Genomic DNA, 20388 nt, shown 5'->3' with positions numbered 1-20388 from the left:
TAGTGTGTTGTCCCAGAATCAACACTAATGTGTTGTTTTTAACACATTCGTTTTAAGAGTGTGCCCTTTAACTTACAAAGGATGTTAAATAAAACGCTAATTTAATTTGTTAACAATTATTATATTTAATCCATTTCAGCACGAATGTGCTTTGAAAACATTCAAAAAGAAAAACCCTGTAACTGTATTGGGCATGAGTCCCACTGACTGAGGGTTTGTTAATAGACCGAATAGTATTGAATCAATAGCAGAGCTGAGTACTCCATTACGTATGATATGGAGAACAGCGAAACGCATTTTGTTTTACATGTGGGATATCATGGCGGTTAGCCGCCTGATTACTCTCACCGAAATGAAAGCACTTGCTTGATTTCACGCGTGTCGGCCAAAACCAGTGGCTGAATCCTTGGAAAAGATGCGAAAAACAAATTATAGAGCAAAACTGCCCTAAGTGTGGCTCATTTCATTATAACCTGTGGCTGATGTACATAAACAATAAGCCCAAAAACACAATCTCTACCAAACAAGATTTTGGTAACCGAGAATGAAAACGAGGGCTCCACTCAATGTTGTATTGAAGAGATGCATAACACAAATATACACAATTAGCAGTGCTTGAATAAGGGTGAGGCAGAAAATGGCATAAAAGTGTCTGAGTGGATGCCTCTAATAATGGGCTGTGCGTTTCTCCTCCATTAAGTCTGCATTGCTCAATCGGAGGGCGTGGGGGACGCCGGTGCACCGTCCACTGAAGTGATCATCAGTCTTCGGTGATCTAATTAACATGATAAGATACGCCATCCCACGGCTGCACCGAAGGTAAACGCAACAACCGCAACCCTCTAATCACGCTGTTGCTCCAATGTTTGCTATCAGATTCCTGATAAACTTCTCCTACAAAGGTATGATGGAGCAATTACAGTCACAACACTTGGCTGAATTAACAAATAATGGAGAAGCAGACATTGATTAGATTAAAATTACCATCTGCTAACAATGAGACGGCGCCGATCGCTGCAAATTGGAACAAAGGCACCGTGCTCAGCTCGGGTATATGAATCTATCTATCACATAATCGCAGCACGTGTACACGTGTCGTGAGCGAGTGTTCGCCGATGTGTGCAGGTGTATAGCGAATGAGGGATCCGAAATCATCAAGAGTGGTGCTCACATCAGTGAGCACAAGCAGTCAAGGTGCGAGAAGCAAAGCGCTGGGGATAGAAAACACAAGAGTTGTGTGAAATTAGACTTTTTTTTTATCTAACAAGCCTCTCTCTTTAGGATTTCTTCTTATTCATAGCCATGTGCCATGCTGCACCCAAGCTGAGAAAAACTCCAAAAAAGTGCTGTCTTTTGCAACCGCGGTTAGTTTGAGGGCGTAAATGGTTTGACTTGAGAGGTTTTACAGATATAAACGATAATCTACACCAGAGAAAAGCATTTAGTGCAATTTAAAAATGTTCCCCACAGGCGGAGTTGTGGCAGAGTTCAAGATTGAACAGAAAATGTTCACTTTAACTAAAAGCTTCTGAAAAAATATTCGAAGGCGTCCTTGATCACAACTTGAATGTAATGAGATGCAAAGACAGCCAAGGGTGAATTTCTAAAATTAAGCAAATAAATAAATAAATAACAGTTGCTTTAGTTGTTCCAGTCCTAAAATGTTGCGATTGCGAAAGCCCTGTCAGTCCGTGCTTCGTTTTGCCCAATAATTAGTAAAAACAAAAACAAAGATGAATCACTGTCTGGAAAATCTGGGTAACCTATGACAACCTTGTCTGTCTTTTGTCAGATGTCTGGAAAACGCAGAGACAAAATACAATTTAATATTCCCTTCATTCTTTTTTTTTTTAAATGCAAAAATCCCCTTTCCTTTTATCGCCAGAACTTTTCTTTTCTCTTTCTGCTTTGAGGTTGACCTTGAGTCACAGAGTCGTATTCATAGGAAGAACGACTGGCGTACTCATCAGGGGCAGAGGTGCGAAAAAGGCTGGTAGTACGGCATAAGGCCTCTCTGATGCTGCATTAGGGATGCAGTTCCACATCCCGCAAAGCCAAAGGGAAATAAAAAGCAGGAAGGCTATTCAACAGCAAGCAATTTAAAGGCCTCCAGGAGAGCACGGAAAGGGGACGAGCCTTAAAACCTCTGCCCCCTTGGAAATCCATCTTGGTGCGGCCATCTAATAAACAATTCCATTACCTGGCTTCCCCAGGTGAAATTAAATGTCATGGTTAAGTGTGACATGGAGAGAAGGGGAAATCGGCACAACTCGGCAGAAATTTCATAGCAGTCATTATCTGTGAGGGTTTGCACCGGAGGCTTGAGGCACAGGTGAAGGGGTTTCTCGCTCTGATTGATAACAAGGTCTCCCATTGACGATTCATGACTACAAGTAACCGTAAAGTCTTACAGATGGCTCCTGAATATTTTCATCATGCTGATCAACTGTAAAGTTGCGTTCACGCTGACGGCAGTAAAATCGCCAAGGACTCGAAAGTCTATTTTAGTATTGGTTGCTAGAGGTGGTTTGCAGTCTTTTACTGTAACAGGTGGCAAATTCTGTTTACATAAATCTAGATATTTTTGACTTGTTCCTATCATTGTATCATGCTAAATTAGGTTGCACAGAAAGCGTACGCTGTGAAATCACGTAGCTGAGCACGTAACTCGCTTTTTGATGACTGACAGCTGCTTTCAAGATGCTGCAGCAGTATCCACCACTAGACACTTAAACATTCCGGGCCCTATTTTAACGATCTAAATGGGCATGTCCGAATCCACTTTTGCTAATTTAACGATGGGAAAAATGGTTTGTGCGCCAAGCGCATGGTCGAAAAGGGTTGGTCCTTCTTTTTTAATGAGTAATGGGAGTATTTTGGGCGTAACGTGCAATAAACCAATGAGAGTCTCAGTTCTCATCCGCTTTAAAAGCCAGTTGCGCTGGCGCTATGTCTTATCCCTATTAAGATGACAGACTTTGTAAACTGAAAAACTAAGCAGAGGAAGAAGATCCCCAGTTTAAGATTAATGTTAAATAATTGTGTTGTTTTTCACAACAAATTGTTATTTTTTATTAAAACCTTTAAAACCCGTTTTCTTTTAGTCACAGAAGTAAAAAAGTAGGCTTTAAATTGCTTTAAATGTATGGCTATCCAATATCATCAAAAAATTATTTGCAAGTATGTAAGAAAAGGTTTGTACTCTAAAAATACTTTATTTGTAACAAACAGGAGATGAAGAATTTACAAACGTGCGGAAAGCGGTTTCAGCACTTGGACAGTGTCACGAGTTTTTTTAAGCATTACTTAAAAATGTTTGTCATCTCACCATATCCACAGATACAGAGTCATCATATACAATAAATCCGTGAGGTAGCATTAAAAAAAAAAATTAAAAACAGATGCATTTGTTTACAGCAAAGCATTTATTTACTTACCAGGCTGCAGGTGAAGCAGCTCTTTGTGCCTTCTAACGTCTCATAATTAGTCCTCATTTATGTCCAAGAGATTCAATAATAATCTTTTACATTCAATACTTACATTCAATAGCGTTTTTGTGCTGCTGCGCATTCATATTTGTGATAAGCAAACCCGCGTTGTCCTCCCGTGTATAGGTGCATTTTACTAATGCGCTCTTTAAATAACATAAAACACATTGCCCCATTGACTTTAGACTTTAGACCAGGTTTTTGTTGGTCAATGGCGAAGTCTATTTTAGTTGCCTCAAAATACCAACGCGCCAACAATGCGCCTGAACACACCTCGTTTTCAGACCAGAACGCCCATGGGTGCAAAAGGGGGCGCAAATCCATTTGCTATTTAAACAACGTGGCGCTAAACGTAAAAATGATAATTGCGCAGGTTGAAAACTAGCAAAAGACACTTGCGTCGGGTGTAAGATAGAGCCCCCAGTCTTGATATTTTCACAGAAATGCGTTCATGTATCTGTTCGAGGAAAGTTAAGACATCAAAATGCGTACAGATGGATCACATTGATGTTTTTCACAAATGCTTAAAAAGTGCAATCATCTGTAGAAGCTGTGCACCCCACCACTGTTTTTTGAACAAACAACTCCATCATCCTGAAAGCCTATAGTCCGAGTCGGTTTTAGTCGTGTTACGTGACAACTTGATACTGTAAGTCTAGGTTAAAACAGCTAAGGACTGCAGTGCAGAATTTGCAGTGATTGATGATGGGCCTTTGGGGCTGACAGACTTCAGCCCTCTGGCAAAAACACAGGAACCATCACCACTGTTCCCCTCTGTCACCTTCTTTTCTTCTTCTTCTGGCTTTCGCACTAAAGGATGCCTTTGAGCATTTTGTTTTTATTTACTGAGAAAAATTATTTGTAAGGGGTTCCCCGGAGACAGCGAGAGATCATAGCACTTTCCACAGACGTCAGAGGTGTGACTCTATCGTCAACAGGCTTGATCAGAGTTCAGCTTGGTTCTCACCTTATATACAGTCTTTCTGTCCTATCATTCTACAATATACAGTTCTATTTTAAATCAATATCCCTCCTCAAATGGGACAAACAGGGCAATCATATATCCATTAGCAATTCCTGAATATAGAGTGAAGAGGTGGGACTAAGATTATGAAGTCTGCATGTAATAAACTAGATTTACATTACCTGAAGGGAATAAACTGTGTTTAAATAGAATGAAAAATAGATTTAGTTTCTGACTATCTATGTAAATGAAATGCCACATCAGAGCCTTATTAATTGCCACTGTAATAACAATCAACGCATCATGTTTTCGGCAGTCGACAAGAAGCATACAACAAGAACATAAATCTTTAACTTTTGAAAATTCATTAATTTGTTCAATAGTTTGTTTTGACCCCCAAAATGTTTGCCTTGAAATTTGATCAATGCCGACTACTTTAAAGGTCACTTTCTTTCTGTTCCCATTTTTCAAACTTTAGTTAGTGTGTAATGTTGCTGTTACAATGCAAAAAAAAAAAGATTTTCAAGTAAAAAAATGTCTTAGTATTTTTGTCTTGTTTTCAGTAAAAATATCTAAAAATCCTTAAATTAAGATGTTTATTTTCTTGATGAGCAAAGTGAAAATTCTGCCAATGGAGTAAGCAAAAAATCTTGAACATTTTTGTTAAACACTAAATTCAAGAAAAAAAATCAAGAAAAATTTGCTTACCCCATTGGCAGATTTGTTTGCTCGTTTTATGCACAAAATCACTTAAATTTGATATTTTTTGGTCTAAAACTAGAATTATTTTCGTAGGTCGTTTTGCTCATCAAGAAAAAGCACCTCAATTTAAGAATTTTTAGATATTTTTACTGAAAACAATACAAAATACTAAGACCATTTTTTTCTTGAAAATCTTTTTTTTTGCAGTGTACACTGCAAAAAAATGACTTTCTTACTTTGTATTTTTTGTCTTGTTTCAGTACAAATATCTAAAAATTCTTAAATCAAGATGTTTTTATTGATGAGCAAAACAATCTAAGAAAATAATTCTAGTTTTTAGACAAAATGTATCAAATTTAAGTTAATTTGTGGATAAAACAAGCAAAAAATCTGCCAATGGGGTGAGAAAATTTTTCTTTAATTTTTCTTGAAATTAGTAAGAAAAACGTTCAAGAATTTTTTTGAGAATTTTTAGATATTTGTGCTTAAAACAAGAGAAAAATACTAACAAAGAAAGTATTTTTTGCAGGGTAGAGCATAAATAATACCTGCACTGCAAAAAAATATTTTTAAGAAAAAAATTCTTAGTATTTTTGTCTTGTTTTCAGTAAAAATTTCTAAAAATTCTTAAAGATACTTTTTCTTGATGAGCAATATGACCCCAGAAAATAAGTCTAGTTTTAAGACACAAAATATCAAATTTAAGTGATTTTGTGCATAAAACAAGCAAAGAGATCTGCCAATGGGGTAAGAAAATTTTTCTTGATTTTTTTTCTTGAATTTAGCGTTTAAGAAAAATTTTCAAGATTTTTTTCCTTACCCCATTGGCAGATGTTTTTGCTTTTTTATGCACTAAATCACTTAAATTTGATATTTTTGTTCTAAAAACTAGACTTATTTCTTGGGTTGTTTTGCTCATCAAGAAAAAGTATCTTTAATTAAGAATTTTTAGATATTTTACTGAAAACAAGACAAAAATACTAAGAATGTTTTTTCTTGAAAATAATTTTTTGCAGTGTGCAATATGATAAAGCTCAAAGTTTACTGCCAGGCAATATGTTTTCTATAAATACATCGAAACGGCCGGTTTGAACTTCAGGCCTATACTTCCCGGTTGAATGACGTCAGTAAGAGTTTTTGACTAAACTCCGCCCACAGGAATACGTCAGTCACCAGATAAGCTCATGGCTCTGCTTAGCTTTAAGCTGCTGTCGAATGACAACACACTATACAAACTACACAATCAAAACTCGTGAAAGCAGCGGTATAGAGTTAGGTAAATTGTGTGGAAAATACAGCAGTTTTTTACACGTGAAACCTGAACACACATTATATTGCGCACTATAAACACAATCAAAGCTTCAAAAACACAGAAAGATTGGGACCTTTGACAAAAACAATCACATACACATATAGACTCAAGACTAACAGTATATAGTAAGCCATGCTGCTATATGTTTGTATTTTAACCAAACACTCTGCAGGACATCAACTGCTCTACAAAAAAGACAGTTTGTATAAGTGAGTGATGTTTTTTTCTCTGTCTGTGGTCCTGCCCTTCTGTACAGTGGCACTCTGATCAGACTGTCTGTGTTTGGTCCATGCCAGCTTTAACACTGGCTGTCTTAGAGTCCAACTGTGCCTACAATTTTGGCCCCGTGCTGGGTTCTCTGAAAATGGCTTTTAATAACTGTCTGAATGGCACAAAAATAAACAGATGTTGTTGCCTTATCTTGGCCAGCCTGCCTCTAAGTTTTAGTATGAAAGGGTGCGTGAAGCAAATAATTCCAAAACTAAAAGCTATCGATTGTTTCAATAGTGATTGAATGATAATAAACATGTCTCACGCTGTCTGTATCAGCACTGAGATATAGTATTTAAATGGCCTATGTGTGATGATAACCGTTAAGTGTATTCTCTGACTGTTAGCTTTCCAACACTTAAAGGAGATATAAACTGGATTCCACTCAATGATTAGGCCTTTGTGAATTATTTCCATACATTCATTTATTATTCTGGATTATTTAAACACAGACTAAACTACATTAAACTTTGTAGGTAAAACCTTTAAAGAAACAAACATACAGTTTAAATTAACAATTAATTATTATTTTGTTACCATGACTTTATAGCAATAATTACATTTTACACATAACTGCACTGAATCAGCACTTAAGCCAATAAAATATTTTAAACCAAACATTGCACCAAGCCCAAAATATATTGCACATACATCTAAGTGGGTTGCACAGCCCAATTACAAGAGCAATTTTAATAGCATTAACATTAAATACAAAGCATCAAATGAATGCATTTCAATAGCTTTTACCCATTTGTATAATTTAAATGTAACTGGATTTTAACTAAAGTCTATGAAATAACCCGTGCTTTTAACCATATTTATCAATGACCTGCTATTTTCATAATTAATATATTTAATTATATAGTCAAATTACTTAAATTATTTTTATGTCAAATGGATTTTAAACAGTATTTTATAATAATTTAAAGTTCTTAAAGGTACACAACTTTTTGAAAATATGTTCATTTCCAGCTCCCCTCAAGTTAAACATTTGATTTTTACCGTTTTGGAATCCATTTAGCCGATCTCCGGGTCTGGCGGTAGCACCTTTAGCATAGCTTAGCATAATCCATTGAATCTGATTGGACCATTAGCATATCGTTTTAAAAATAGCCAAAGAGTTTCAATATTTTTTCTGTTTAAAACTTGACTCTAATAATTTACTCCGCTTTGTGCCGCATTACCACCTTGGGTGTGTTACAAAAACCCCTTACCTAATACTACTGAGTGATATGCCTGTTTAATTGTGCTTTTGTTTAGATGGTAGATATTTTATATGACAATATATAGTTGGGCGGTATGAAGGTATATACCATTGTGACAGAATGTAATAAAATGTCAACCACACAATTTTTTCCCATGTATACCACGGTATGTAAATAAGTCGGTGTGACTAACATGCAAAACTTCGGCTCATAAGACTAAGTGACACGACTAAAAATGGAATATAAACTAACAGATCAGAACCATAAACAAATCCTAGGCAGGAGAAGGAGCTTATGATTAAAAGCGATGTAACAGTTAAGTTATGGACATTATACACGCACGCATGCACACAATGGTATATATCGTAAGTGTCAAATAAAATTACTCATCCTGTAAAACAGACTGCTTATACTGTCTACCCCATTTAAATGTACAAATGAATGAAACCAAATATGAATGAAACCAATGAATAGTCAAATATGAACATTAATGTGTAATATTCAGAACAAATGAAGAGGGTGATGAGCAATCACTACATAAGCAGAATGAATTTTACTTCAAAGGTAGACTGCTTTTCACCGACCTCGGTGTGAGCAGCATTGTTTCAAGGTCTTCATTTCAGTTCATATAATGATAAAAGCACATCTCTTTGTGAAATAACCAGCCTTGCGTATCTAGATAGAGCGCAACAATGTGTATATAACTAGACCTTGTAACAAGAGGCCTTCGGTGGTATTGAATCGCACACAGTACTGGAACCCTCAAACACAAAAATGAATTTTTCAGCTCAAACACTTTGCATTAGCATGCTGGATCTATTTGCTGTCCAAATCTCTATGGTGAAACCCTTTGATCTGCAAAAACATATCTTCTCTTAACCATAACATCGTTTGAAACCGTTCCCATCTATCAGACTTCAATACAGACATCTCAAAGGTCCATCTTGATTTTAGAGAGAAGGAAGTTTTTTTCCCTTCTTCTTCTACGACAGAAGCTTTCTTCTCTCAAAATTGTTTCAAGATTAGCATTTAATAGCACCTACTTATGCCGCCTTCAAGTCACGTTGAAATGCTCGCATGTAAAAGGCGAACATACATAAACACGACCACAATCTTATAATGTCTTCATTATAAGTTGGATGTCAATCAAAGAACCATTAAAGAAGCATATTGTGACTGGCCACATGAAGCTCTTACGGTTCATTTACAGGGGGCGCTAGCGTTAACGCTTCTCATTTACTTTTAATAGGTGATGTTAGGCTTTGCTGAACTGAATTGTGCATTCGTGGCAGAATTTAAATAATTTATCAACTTTTCAAGCGACAAAGCATGCATCAGCCTTATGCAAAAAACCTAGTGCAGAGCCAGCCAATTACATTTATGCAAGACCGAAGAACAGATGAGCATGTGTTGCGGCCACTGTGATTGGCTGTTGGCCACACTTCAGACACGCCTTTTCGTCAAGCGTTAACGCTTACGCCCCATGTGAATGTACAGTTATTGTTAATATTTTTTATATACTATTGACGATGTAGCTTGACTAAAATAACCATATTTATCGCTTGCATAATGACGAGTATGCATGATTAAACTTTATTACCCATGATTCTCTGTGGCAGCATAAGTGTTTTGCTTTCTGACCTGAACTATTTAATTGAGTACAAAATTGCCTAAATTAACACTGCAATAACAATCGCAATCTCAAAAACAGGACGTTGCCAGAAAGATGCGATAAAAGCAAAAGCACACAGCCCCTTCGGAGCAAAGTGCTGACAGAAACGGCACGGTGCCGCAATGGGGACGGTGTGACATTTAAATGACTTGTGTGTCCACAGCTGGAGACAGCCGGCACAACACTGCACCATCCGTAGATTCGCTCTGGTCATAAACACTTATCGCAGCGCTGACAGGAAATGACGGGGAAAACAGGCACCCGCAGGTACGGAGACAAGAAGATGGATACACCTGGCTATTCCACCACACACAGAGCCCACGGACCGAACGGCTGTATGAATACAATTTCAGCAAAAGGAAAGATGGATTGGCAAACTCAACTTGGACACTAAAAGTGTGCAATATCTTTCAAGCCTAATATCGCAGAGACACACTCAAATGAGCAAAAACACAAATGCAAACACAAATCAATCAAATGCGCCACTGACCTCGGAAAAGGTTGTAAGTAAACATAATGGAAATAATGTGAGCTCTTAAATTGATGTGCTTGGGAAAAGGGCCTCTGACATTTAAAGACAAGCTAATGAAGTTAGTCAGCAGCCCCTACGTAATGGCTGGTACATGGTTGGCCTGTGGGTAAGACGTGAGAAATGAGTTCTTTTCAAATGGCAAATGAGGAGACGTCGATAAATGACTCACCAAACCCGTGTTGTGCGTGTTAAAAAAAGCAGTGCCAAAACAATAAAAAGAGAGAGAGGGGAAAAGAGCAAGTAAAAAGCAAACTGACCTTTGGCTTCTTTTTCAGCAAGCAGACAGTGAGGCATGCAGCAAAACAGAGAGAGAGAGAGAGAGAGAGAGAGAGAGAGAGAGATGGTTAGAAGAGTGTTGGTTAGAAGCAAGGAGCCATATGGACTGTCATGCTTTAAACTAAAATAAAAACAGTCTGTGCAGAGAGCTAAGTGAGTTTGCCAGTTGTCCGTCTGCAGTCTGTAATTCACTTAAGAGGTTATTAAAAAGCTCTAATTTACCCCTGTATATAGTCCAGGGCAAATATGTTGGATCTTTACAAGCTGCCCTGGTATCACTGTAAACTTACCTGAACTGAGGCTATACATAGCCAGAGACACAACAAAAAGACATGGCCTGTTTTTGACATTATGCGGTTTCACATAGGACGCGGTGTGCGCTATGAAACCCATTAATTTCAATGGCTTGTGCCGCGTGAGGGCGGTTTTTTTGCGCTCACGCCGCGGTGAAAGTTCAAAATAGTTTAACTTTTGCGCTGCGCTCTGTGACGATTACCCGCGCGGCCAATAGAAACGGGGCATCCAAAGAGGCAAAATGGACGAAAATCTTATACTCGGAATTCCCGGAGCTTTATAATACAAGTTTATACTCCTACAGAGACATCGGAAGGAAAGCCGTGTCATGGAAACACGTACCAATTCAAGTTGGCATGTCAGGTGTGTTTTAATTCAAGTAGCTTGTTGTAGGTAGGCAGCTTAAAGTTACGTGGAATGGAGACGGGCAACATCAGTCTCTGTATTCCTCATCGACTATTAAACGCAAATTTAAACACTGTAGTAATTTATTGAAAACCCCGCCTACTTTTGTCTGGTCATCAGAGCACAAATTGCTTGCCTGCGCTGAACATATCGGCGAGCGAAGCGCACACCGCATCCTATGTGAAAGACGCTTTATGGAATTTCTGTGAAATAAAATAAGGCTACCCTTAAACACTTCTAAATAGGTTTCACCATGTTTCTAGTCTTGCTTGCTTGCTCAAGTCAAAATAGCTCAACCCAAAGTCTACATGTTACCCCTCCGGTCAAATCGCGTCACAATCAGCAAAAAAAAAAGTTATTGTTCATTTTTGTTTTATTTATTGTTATTGTATTAATAATGTCAATATTAAGAAAAATCAAGTTAAAGATTTTTAAAAGTCTCAAACTGAAATCGCTGCAACCATACATTAAAATAAGTGGCATCGGCAATTGTTTTAGCATCTGTTGGAAAAATATTTGTTAAACTTTTTCTTTCTTTTATTATTTGATTGACATGGAGACAGACAGCATTATTGCTGCGTACACACAAAATGCAAAGCATAATTTTCCTCGTTCTAGATTACTTGCAGGATTTAACTTTATGTCATATGAATTTTTAGCTTGAATTAAATATTTTCAACTTGCTGCATGAAGACATGTTTAAAGCCCAGAATACACTGCAGGATTTTTGCCCTCTTATAAGATCAATAACTTATCACACTGTGCAACATGGATCGTTTAAACTCTGGTACAACTGTACGTGTACTGTAGCATGTAGACTGTACGGTGATGACATGGAAGCTTTGGCGGCTGCGTAACACATTAGCAGGTCGTTGCAGCAAACACACTGTGCGGTGACCATGCCAAATTCTATCGTAGGCTATCTTTGGACGCAAGACCGGGAAAACGGTCGTCTTTGAACCTCTCTCACTGTACGACATAGGACCACCGATGACGAGCCACGATCACAGAAATCGCGGCGATTGTTTCACGATGGCAATCTTTCGTCTGGGACAGCCAATAACCCTTCAGTGTATCCCGGGCTTAAGGCGAATAGCGCTTGTTTTGGCACCTAATTTGCGCCTTTCGCATCTATTTACGTCTAGTCTACTCGCGCAAATCTTTGAATTAGCGTTTGGTGTGTACACCCTTAAGATCTTCTGTAATGCAAGTTGTCTAATATATACACTAATATTATATAATGATCTAATATATGAAGAGTTTGGTTCCAAAACACGATAAATGCCATTTAAAAAAAAATTAGTTACTGGTAAAATCAGTATTATATGAGGTCAGTATTAAAAAGAAAATTCTTAATTTTACGCAAAATACAATATCCGCCGTGTTATTCTGTCATCTTTTCTCCCTTTTTTCCCAAAACGCAATAAACGCCACTCCTCTTTATCTGCGGAATGCAATACATCCGCTCCACAAATTACAGCGCAAACAAACAATGGCGGCGCTGACTACATGGAATCCTAGTTTTCCTCATCTACTTTTTACTTTGTGATCAACAAAGAAACAAAAACAAAATAATACTTTAACGTCATTGATAAACCTGTGGTGGTTTTCTGTGATGGGAAAGAAATGCAAGCCATCAACATCTAATAATTTATGCGAGAGGCACTCGGGAGCTGGTTGTTCTCCCGACAGCATCAAGCTTCTCTCATGCTAACACATTGACCCCCGGATCTTATGAAAAACTTTCCATAATTTTACTCAAAGTCAACAAAAATCGAGCAGGACCAAAACATTTTACAACTGATCGCTGTGAAAAATGTTAAAGAGCACCTATTATGGGATACACGTTTTTAAACATCATTTTGTGTGTAAGTGTGTATTAGTACATGCTAACGATATTCAAAAAGTACATACCTCAAAGAAAACGATGACGCGAGTTATCGTCTCTAACGTTCGAGGACTACAAAAAACACTCGGATTGTAGGCAACAGTTTACTTCCTGGGATTAGTGACGTAGATAAGACCAACATTATCATAGTTCAGCCCTCTCTGCTTTGCTTGGGTACGCCCTCAAAGACGGGGGTGGGGAGCGCTGAGTCAGAAGAGAGCTAAAATGGCGGAGGTTGGGAGTCCCTGCTTTGACTCTGTTTGCAAACTCTTGTTTCATCGTTTAAGCGATTAAATCTCTCGAGTAGACGCTGTCTCTTTAGATGCGAGGGCAAAATAGCACTTTATGGACTTCCACAGAGGACATCATGTTTAATACCGTTCCGGAAAAATCCAGTCAGAAGTTGTTCACGGAGTTTTCACAATAACTGCTTCTTATGAATCGAAGCTGGACGTCTCCTCCTGAAAGTTGGATTACTGTGCACTTCTGGATCACAGGCTGTAAGTATTCACGTTTATTATTTGCCTTTTACTGTACATTACGTAACCGGTAACCGGAGATTAACATAATGTGCGTGTAGAGCTAAGCTTGCAAGCGAACTGTTTTGTGTTGTAATACTGTATTTCATAAACAACGTACCATATTTACACACGTGTATGTTGAATTATGCAGACTATCGTTTTTTTATCGATGTTGGTTAAGACATGTTTACAAACTTGCTAAGTTACCAGCTAAACTGTTACCGGTAAAATTTGTTCTCATGATCAAACTCAAGAAACTCTAAGTACAGATGATTTGTTTAAAGTTATATGTATTTTACTGTTGTATTTACTTGAAGCTTTCTTAGATTTTGAAACGAAGTAAACACGTAATGTGTGTTGCTAATGTTGGGCCATGTAATATGTAATACATTTACGTTTTAATGAATAGTCTTACGATTTATAGTCGTTGTACTCTATTGTTTTAATATGTATTTTTGACTGAATACATGTTTGTTTTATTTGTCTATATCTTAGATTCGCAGCTGGACACATCCTTCTACACTGTATGCAAACATGCAACATCATAACACACAGTACAAGGAGTCAGACTGGCATATGAGGAGCAAAGGTGTGTAACACAAATTATGTATTTAGCAAATGAAACCACTACCAGTCTTAAATGTATAACTGATGATGACAAAGTTTTTTTTCTCTGCATAATCATAGGAACCCACGCAGTAGCATCGTTTCACAATGTTTCCATCACCATCATTCAGATTTGCAGCAAAAAAATTAGATTTTCTCATTTATTGGAATGCTGTGCAGGTATTTAAGTATTTTAGTAATTGTGTTAAATAAAGTAGTATTTACTTTTACAATAAATTTATCCTTGCTTATATTTTTACAGGTTGTACCTTGCAGCCATCCATTACAATGTCACCAAGCCGTAACAAAAGCAGGAGAGGGAAAGTACAAGGCTATGTTCCCAAAACACACAAATGACATACCGTAAGCAGTAATGTTTTATTTCAAATACATTCATAATTAAAAACTTAATGTATGAAGCAGGGAAATAAATGATCAAAACAAAAGATTTATTGACCGCAATATTTCTACAGTTATGTGGATGATGTGATCAGGCTTGTGTTTGCTGAGGTATTTGAAGATAAGCTGAAGGAAACCCCGATTCCAATGGACCTGGCATCACAGTTTGAGAGACCTTCAAAGGAGGACGTGATTGCATGCCATCTTCAGTGCAGGGGTCGTCGGAAGCCAACATTCCGATCAGGAAGCTCCAAGCATATCTGGAGAACAACACACAACAGGATGATAACCCTAAAGTGTCATCTTAGATAGCATCAGCTGACAAAGCTTTGATATGCCATTTATCTGAATAGATAGCTGTAAGAAGTGAATTGAACAATTTTTGAAAGAAGAGCACAATATGGTTACTAAAGTATGTTTATTTGTATATTGTTTAACATTTAAATATATATTTGTAATAAATAAACTTTTGACTGACTACTATATTTTCTTTAAAGTTACATCTTTTGTTCTTTTGGGTACTTTGTTACTATAATAATACTTTAGTGTTATTGGCTTAAAAATGTAATAAAACTTACTCTAGTCCTGCGCCTCAAAGGCTTATAGTCGGTACAATAAATGTTCTGTGTGTAGGGATTTAGACAATTTGTGCAAAACCTGGATGATGAATCACGCAGGTAAGAGGCCCTGGAACCTGTTGCATTCGCCTTAAAACCTAGTAAGTAAAAACATAGCACAGTCTTTCATAATAAAGTTTACCATAGTAAAATAATGTAGAACTAACATTCATTTCAATTAATACTTTCTTTGTGCTACATTTGGTGTTTCCATATAGTTTGCACAGTAAAATAGTATGTAAGCAGTATTTTATAATTAAGTTTACTATAGTAAAATAATGTAGAAATTACCAAGTGAAATCGTTTTATAATCATTTCAACAAATACTTTATATGTGCTACATTTGGTGTTTCCATATAGTTTGCACAGTAATACAGTATGTAAGCAGTCTTATAATAAATTTTACTAGAGTAAAATAATGTAGAAATTACCAAGTGAAATCGTTTTATAATCATTTCAACAAATACTTTCTATGTGCTACATTTGGTGTTTCCATATAGTTATGTAGTACGTTATAATTACCTTTTGGATGTCTTTGCAACACATTTTCGTCTTCGTTTAGCATTCTGGCAGAGCTAAGGACACCTAAAAAAGTTAAATCCAATCGCATTCATTGACGGAGATCGTTTATATCGTAACGGCCTTCTGAACTCTCTGGATCGAGCTCGAAGTGGTAAGGCAGTACAGACACCATCGTTTATAGAGAAATATAACGCTTGTTTACGATGCCTCTGAGGCTGTGACTCTCAGTCAGAATCTGTGTCAACCCACGCGTAGTCAGGGGCGTAACCTTTCAAACACACGCCGAACCCAGCTGACCAATTACAGTTGAGTAGTCATCTGACCAATCCGATTACACTAGACATTTTGGGAGGCGGAGACAGGAACTAAACCGAGCGTTTTCCAGACAGTGGGAAATCGGTGAGGTATGTAAGCAATTTATAAGACTCACAATGCATTAGTTCAAGTTTTAATAACATGTATGTACTATGGGATATTGCAATAACGTGCTAACGTGCCAATTTATTAGCATAATTGGTGCTCTTTAAGCAAGACGACACAACATCCCAAGTATAACCGCAGCAATGACTATATGACAAAGTAAGTGTTTTGGTTAATGCCATTAATGTTTATTTTTTTAATCAGTGGATACCACTAGTTAACTAAATGAATATAACATTGCAAAGATGAATGCACATTTATATATTGATTCAAAAGATTTATAGCACTTTGTGAACAAAAATAAATTATTTATAATAAATCTTTGCAAATCAAGCTATGGATTTGAATTTTTTATGTTTTTATAACCTAAAGATGCTATGTGAAAGTTTGTAGCAGAAAATAGTGGTTTTCATCTTGACACTTTCTTGGTATAGAAACACGTTTTACAGAAATTTGTCAAAATGGATTTATTGCATTTTGAAACCAAACTTTTCATATACAAATCATATATTTTTACCCAACAGTTAACCAAACATGTAAATTCCTGTCGAAACAGATATTTTTTAAAACTGTAATTCTGTGTATATGTGTATATCGTGACCGTGCACTATCTGAGAGTGTTTGTGCACACACTTTGGATGTGTCTATCAGTCAGTGCAAGTAAGATGGTTTTCGTGTCTTCTTGTTTCTGAATTATTTTAACTTCAATTATGTCCTGCATTATATCTCTCTTAATAACTCTTTTAACCTGTGTGTTTTTAAAACCGACCCCAAAATGTCAGACGCACATAAGTGCTTTCCTTCCTATTGACACACATCCTTTGTATTAGCAATATTTAGGAAGGTACATCTTTCAGAAAATGTACAAATAGAGATCAATAGATATGTTATTACTATTTGGAGCATTGGGATTGCTAGACAAGGGCTTAATTAATTTATTTTTATGAAAACCTCAAAATTCAAAAACGTTCACTTCTTTTGCCAGTAGCTCAAAATAAAACCGTGCGCATTTAGACTCATTTAGGCAGCACAGGTCACACATGACATGTGTTTTTCGTCGCATGCATTTTTGCAGGAGCGCAATGAGCAGAAAAGCACCTGACGTTGTTCGTGTTTTTCCATTGTACAATCAAATGAGGGAAGAGGTGGGCATTTCGATGTGGTTTACAGTAGCTTGGAACAACAGGAGACTGCACTCACTCACTGTCTCCTGCGTGTCTGTTCCCCTTTCACCCTTGATCAAGGTCCCTCTTTTTAAAGTTTCTGCTAATATGACAGTTAACAGCAAAAGTGTGCTTCCACTTCAATATTTGATTGACAGGACAGCTGCCTCAGTGGTTGCCTAGCAATATAAAAAGCACCACACTTTCTTTTCTTTAACCGCTAAAAACGCGTTCTGTGTGATCAGCCCCCAGACTATATTTTCGGTATTAAAGATGCTTGGATCAGGCACTCACCGATGCTGCCTCTCTTTAATTCACGATTAGAGCGATAACCTGCAGGCCAAGCCAGACTGATTAACTCTTGCTGACCAGCACTTACTCAAATGGTCACCTGGGAGCACGACCAATCAGAAGACACAGTTCGACAGGCTACATGCTACCATATTGTAAAGTAAGGGTCTCCTCTGCCTAAGGCGATATTTTGTGCTCTGTGATACAGTTTGGCTATTGCACTTGGGTAAGCCTCTCATTACTCGTATTCATAAAACCAGTGCTGTGAAAGTCTATCCATTTAAACGCTAATTGTGCCATTGAAGAATGCTCTGCAGGTTCTGTTGGTGGTTGCTATTGATTAGGCCCATGTCAAAAGATTGATAAACTCCAAGCATTATATAAGGAATATCATTAGCCTCTTTCACACAGTAATTTTGATAAATTACCATGAATTTACCAGAATGTATTTACCAAAATGTGCTGTTTACACACGCAGTGATGTTCCATTTTTTAATATTAAGACATCATTCACACATAAGTATCAAAATACCGGTAAACTCGGACAGTGGGGCGCAGCGAGCTCAGTGTTGTATTTGTAAACAATCGCAGGTTATGACTTCATATAAACGGTCCATATTTTGTTATTTTCACATCCTTGGCAAATGCCGATGGTCGCGAAGTTGCTCGTGACCAAACAACATTTCATTAGGCGACGTCAAGCAGAACCTGCATTTTAAACTACAGCACTGATTGCACATTAGGCTGCACATAGGGTGTGCTAATGACGTCGGCAATTCGGCAAATACACTCACCTAAAGGATTATTAGGAACACCTGTTCAATTTCTCATTAATGCAATTATCTAATCAACCAATCACATGATGAATTTAGGGGTGTGGTCCTGGTCAAGACAATCTCCTGAACTCCAAACTGAATGTCAGAATGGAAAAAAAATGTGATTTAAGCGTTTTTGAGCGTGGCATGGTTGTTGGTGCCAGATGGGTCGATGTGAGTATTTCACAATCTGCTCAGTTACTGGGATATTCACGCACAACCATTTCTAGGGTTTACAAAGAATGGTGTGAAAATGGAAAAACATCCAGTATGCGGCAGTCCTGTGTGCGAAAATGCCTTGTTGATGCTAGAGGTCAGAGGAGAATGAGCCGACTGATTTAAGCTGATAGAAAAGCAACTTTGACTGAAATAACCACTCGTTACAACCGGGGTATGCAGCAAAGTATTTGTGAAGCCACAACACGCACAACCTTGAGGCGGATGGGCTACAACAGCAGAAGACCCAACCAGGTACCACTCATCTCCACTACAAATTGGTAAAAGAGGCTAGAATTTGCACGAGCTCAACAAAATTAGACGCTTGTAGACTGGAAAATATTTGCCTGTCCTGAAGAGTCTCGATTTCTTTTGAGACATTCAGATGGTAGTGTCAGAATTTGGCATAAACAGAATGAGAACATGGATCCATCATGCCTTGTTACCACTGTGCAGGCTGGTGGTGGTGGTGTAATGGTGTGGGGGATGTTTTCTTGGCACACTTTATTAGTATGGTGTTCCTAATAATCCTTTAGGTGAGTGGAGATGGCAAGCTGTTTTAAACATATTTGGTGAAGATATGTGGATGTTAACTTTAGGTGCTTTTTAGCAGTGTGTGTGTGGAAATGTCTGTAAACAGTGCGGGGGTAAACGCGTCAACTGTATCAAAACGTTATGATTGGCCCAAAACTGTCAAGGTGGTCTGAAGCCGTCTATTCTAAGTGCTGGTAATCTAAAATTTTTTCACACAGTGCATACCGGTAAATTACTGGTAACCTTACAATCTCTTACCGGTAAATTGGCAGCATTGATTTACCAGAAATATTCTGTTTGCCAGTAAATTACCAGTAAAGACTACTATCTCATTTTTGACAAAGGTGGCGTTTATTGGCTTTTGCATCTAAGCTGTTCATATCCTGACCCCTGACTGTTACCTGGATCCCTTCTTTAATCAAACTACGGGTTTTTTTTCCCAGAGTAAAATTGATTAGAAAAGTAACTCTACACCTCTCTTAAACAAACCACATGATTCGAGTTAAGATATCCATAGCTCAAAATGGCACTGATCGAGTTAAGCAGTGAAGTTTAATGCTTAGGGCCAGGAATTTGAAAGTCTCTAACTCGAAGTATGAGCAATACTAAAAGCAAGCACCACTAATAATACAACATTCGGTTACCCAGGGTGAAAAGATGTCTTAAAACATAAAGAATTATCTTGGCAGGTCGACAAATAAAGAGGAAACTTGCATATTTCGTATTCTTTGTTCAGTTTCTTTATGACAAATGACCTCCATAGTTCCCCTGAGGTGTGCTTTACATTTTTGGAGGGAAGATGAGTCTCTATCTCTTTGCATCTCTCCCTGGTGAGTTTTGCAATCCTCCACAGAAGGCCATCTTTCTCACATATCAGCACGCTATGAGGAGAAAACCCAACTAAAATAAACCCCATATGTTACGCCCCAAATGATCACGAAGTGCCAGATGAAGAGTAAGTCAAAAATAGGTATAAAGGAGGCAAAAAACAAAACGCAAATCTTTTGAATATATTATCTGATTAAAGCCTGTTTAAAATTGCAGTCCCATTGTCCCACAGTGCGTATATCACAGCAGACAGACAGCATTGAAGATCTCCATCAGTAAAAGACACCATAGGGACCAAAAAATGAGAGCGGTACTTTGGCGAAACGAGCCACAATGAGCATTATCTCCAACATGAAGCAGACCTGTCTGTTTCCCTGAAGAGTCTGCCCAAAATTCTGCCTTTCCAAAGAGATAATTTCCCTTTTTTGTGTTCGACGGTACAGAATTA

General features: G+C 37.6%; 1 protein-coding gene and 2 long non-coding RNA genes across 3 annotated transcripts in view; 2 read left to right on the top strand and 1 right to left on the bottom strand.

The window, feature by feature from the left end:
* diaph3 (diaphanous-related formin 3) overlaps positions 1-20388 on the bottom strand; it is a 414251-nt gene that overhangs the window by 215332 nt on the left and 178531 nt on the right. The window lies entirely within an intron of this gene.
* LOC141280731 (uncharacterized) lies at positions 13458-14224 on the top strand. Its single transcript, XR_012335060.1, has 3 exons — positions 13458-13508; positions 14025-14118; positions 14193-14224. It is a non-coding gene; the product is annotated as an uncharacterized lncRNA (long non-coding RNA).
* On the top strand, positions 14283-15007 carry LOC141280730 (uncharacterized). The gene is made up of 3 exons (XR_012335059.1): positions 14283-14315; positions 14398-14498; positions 14609-15007. It is a non-coding gene; the product is annotated as an uncharacterized lncRNA (long non-coding RNA).

This window comes from Paramisgurnus dabryanus, chromosome 14, assembly GCF_030506205.2.
Source record: "Paramisgurnus dabryanus chromosome 14, PD_genome_1.1, whole genome shotgun sequence".
Taxonomy (NCBI): domain Eukaryota; kingdom Metazoa; phylum Chordata; class Actinopteri; order Cypriniformes; family Cobitidae; genus Paramisgurnus; species Paramisgurnus dabryanus.
Note: the sequence above shows the minus strand (reverse complement) of the source record. Positions and strands in the feature narration are given on the sequence as shown.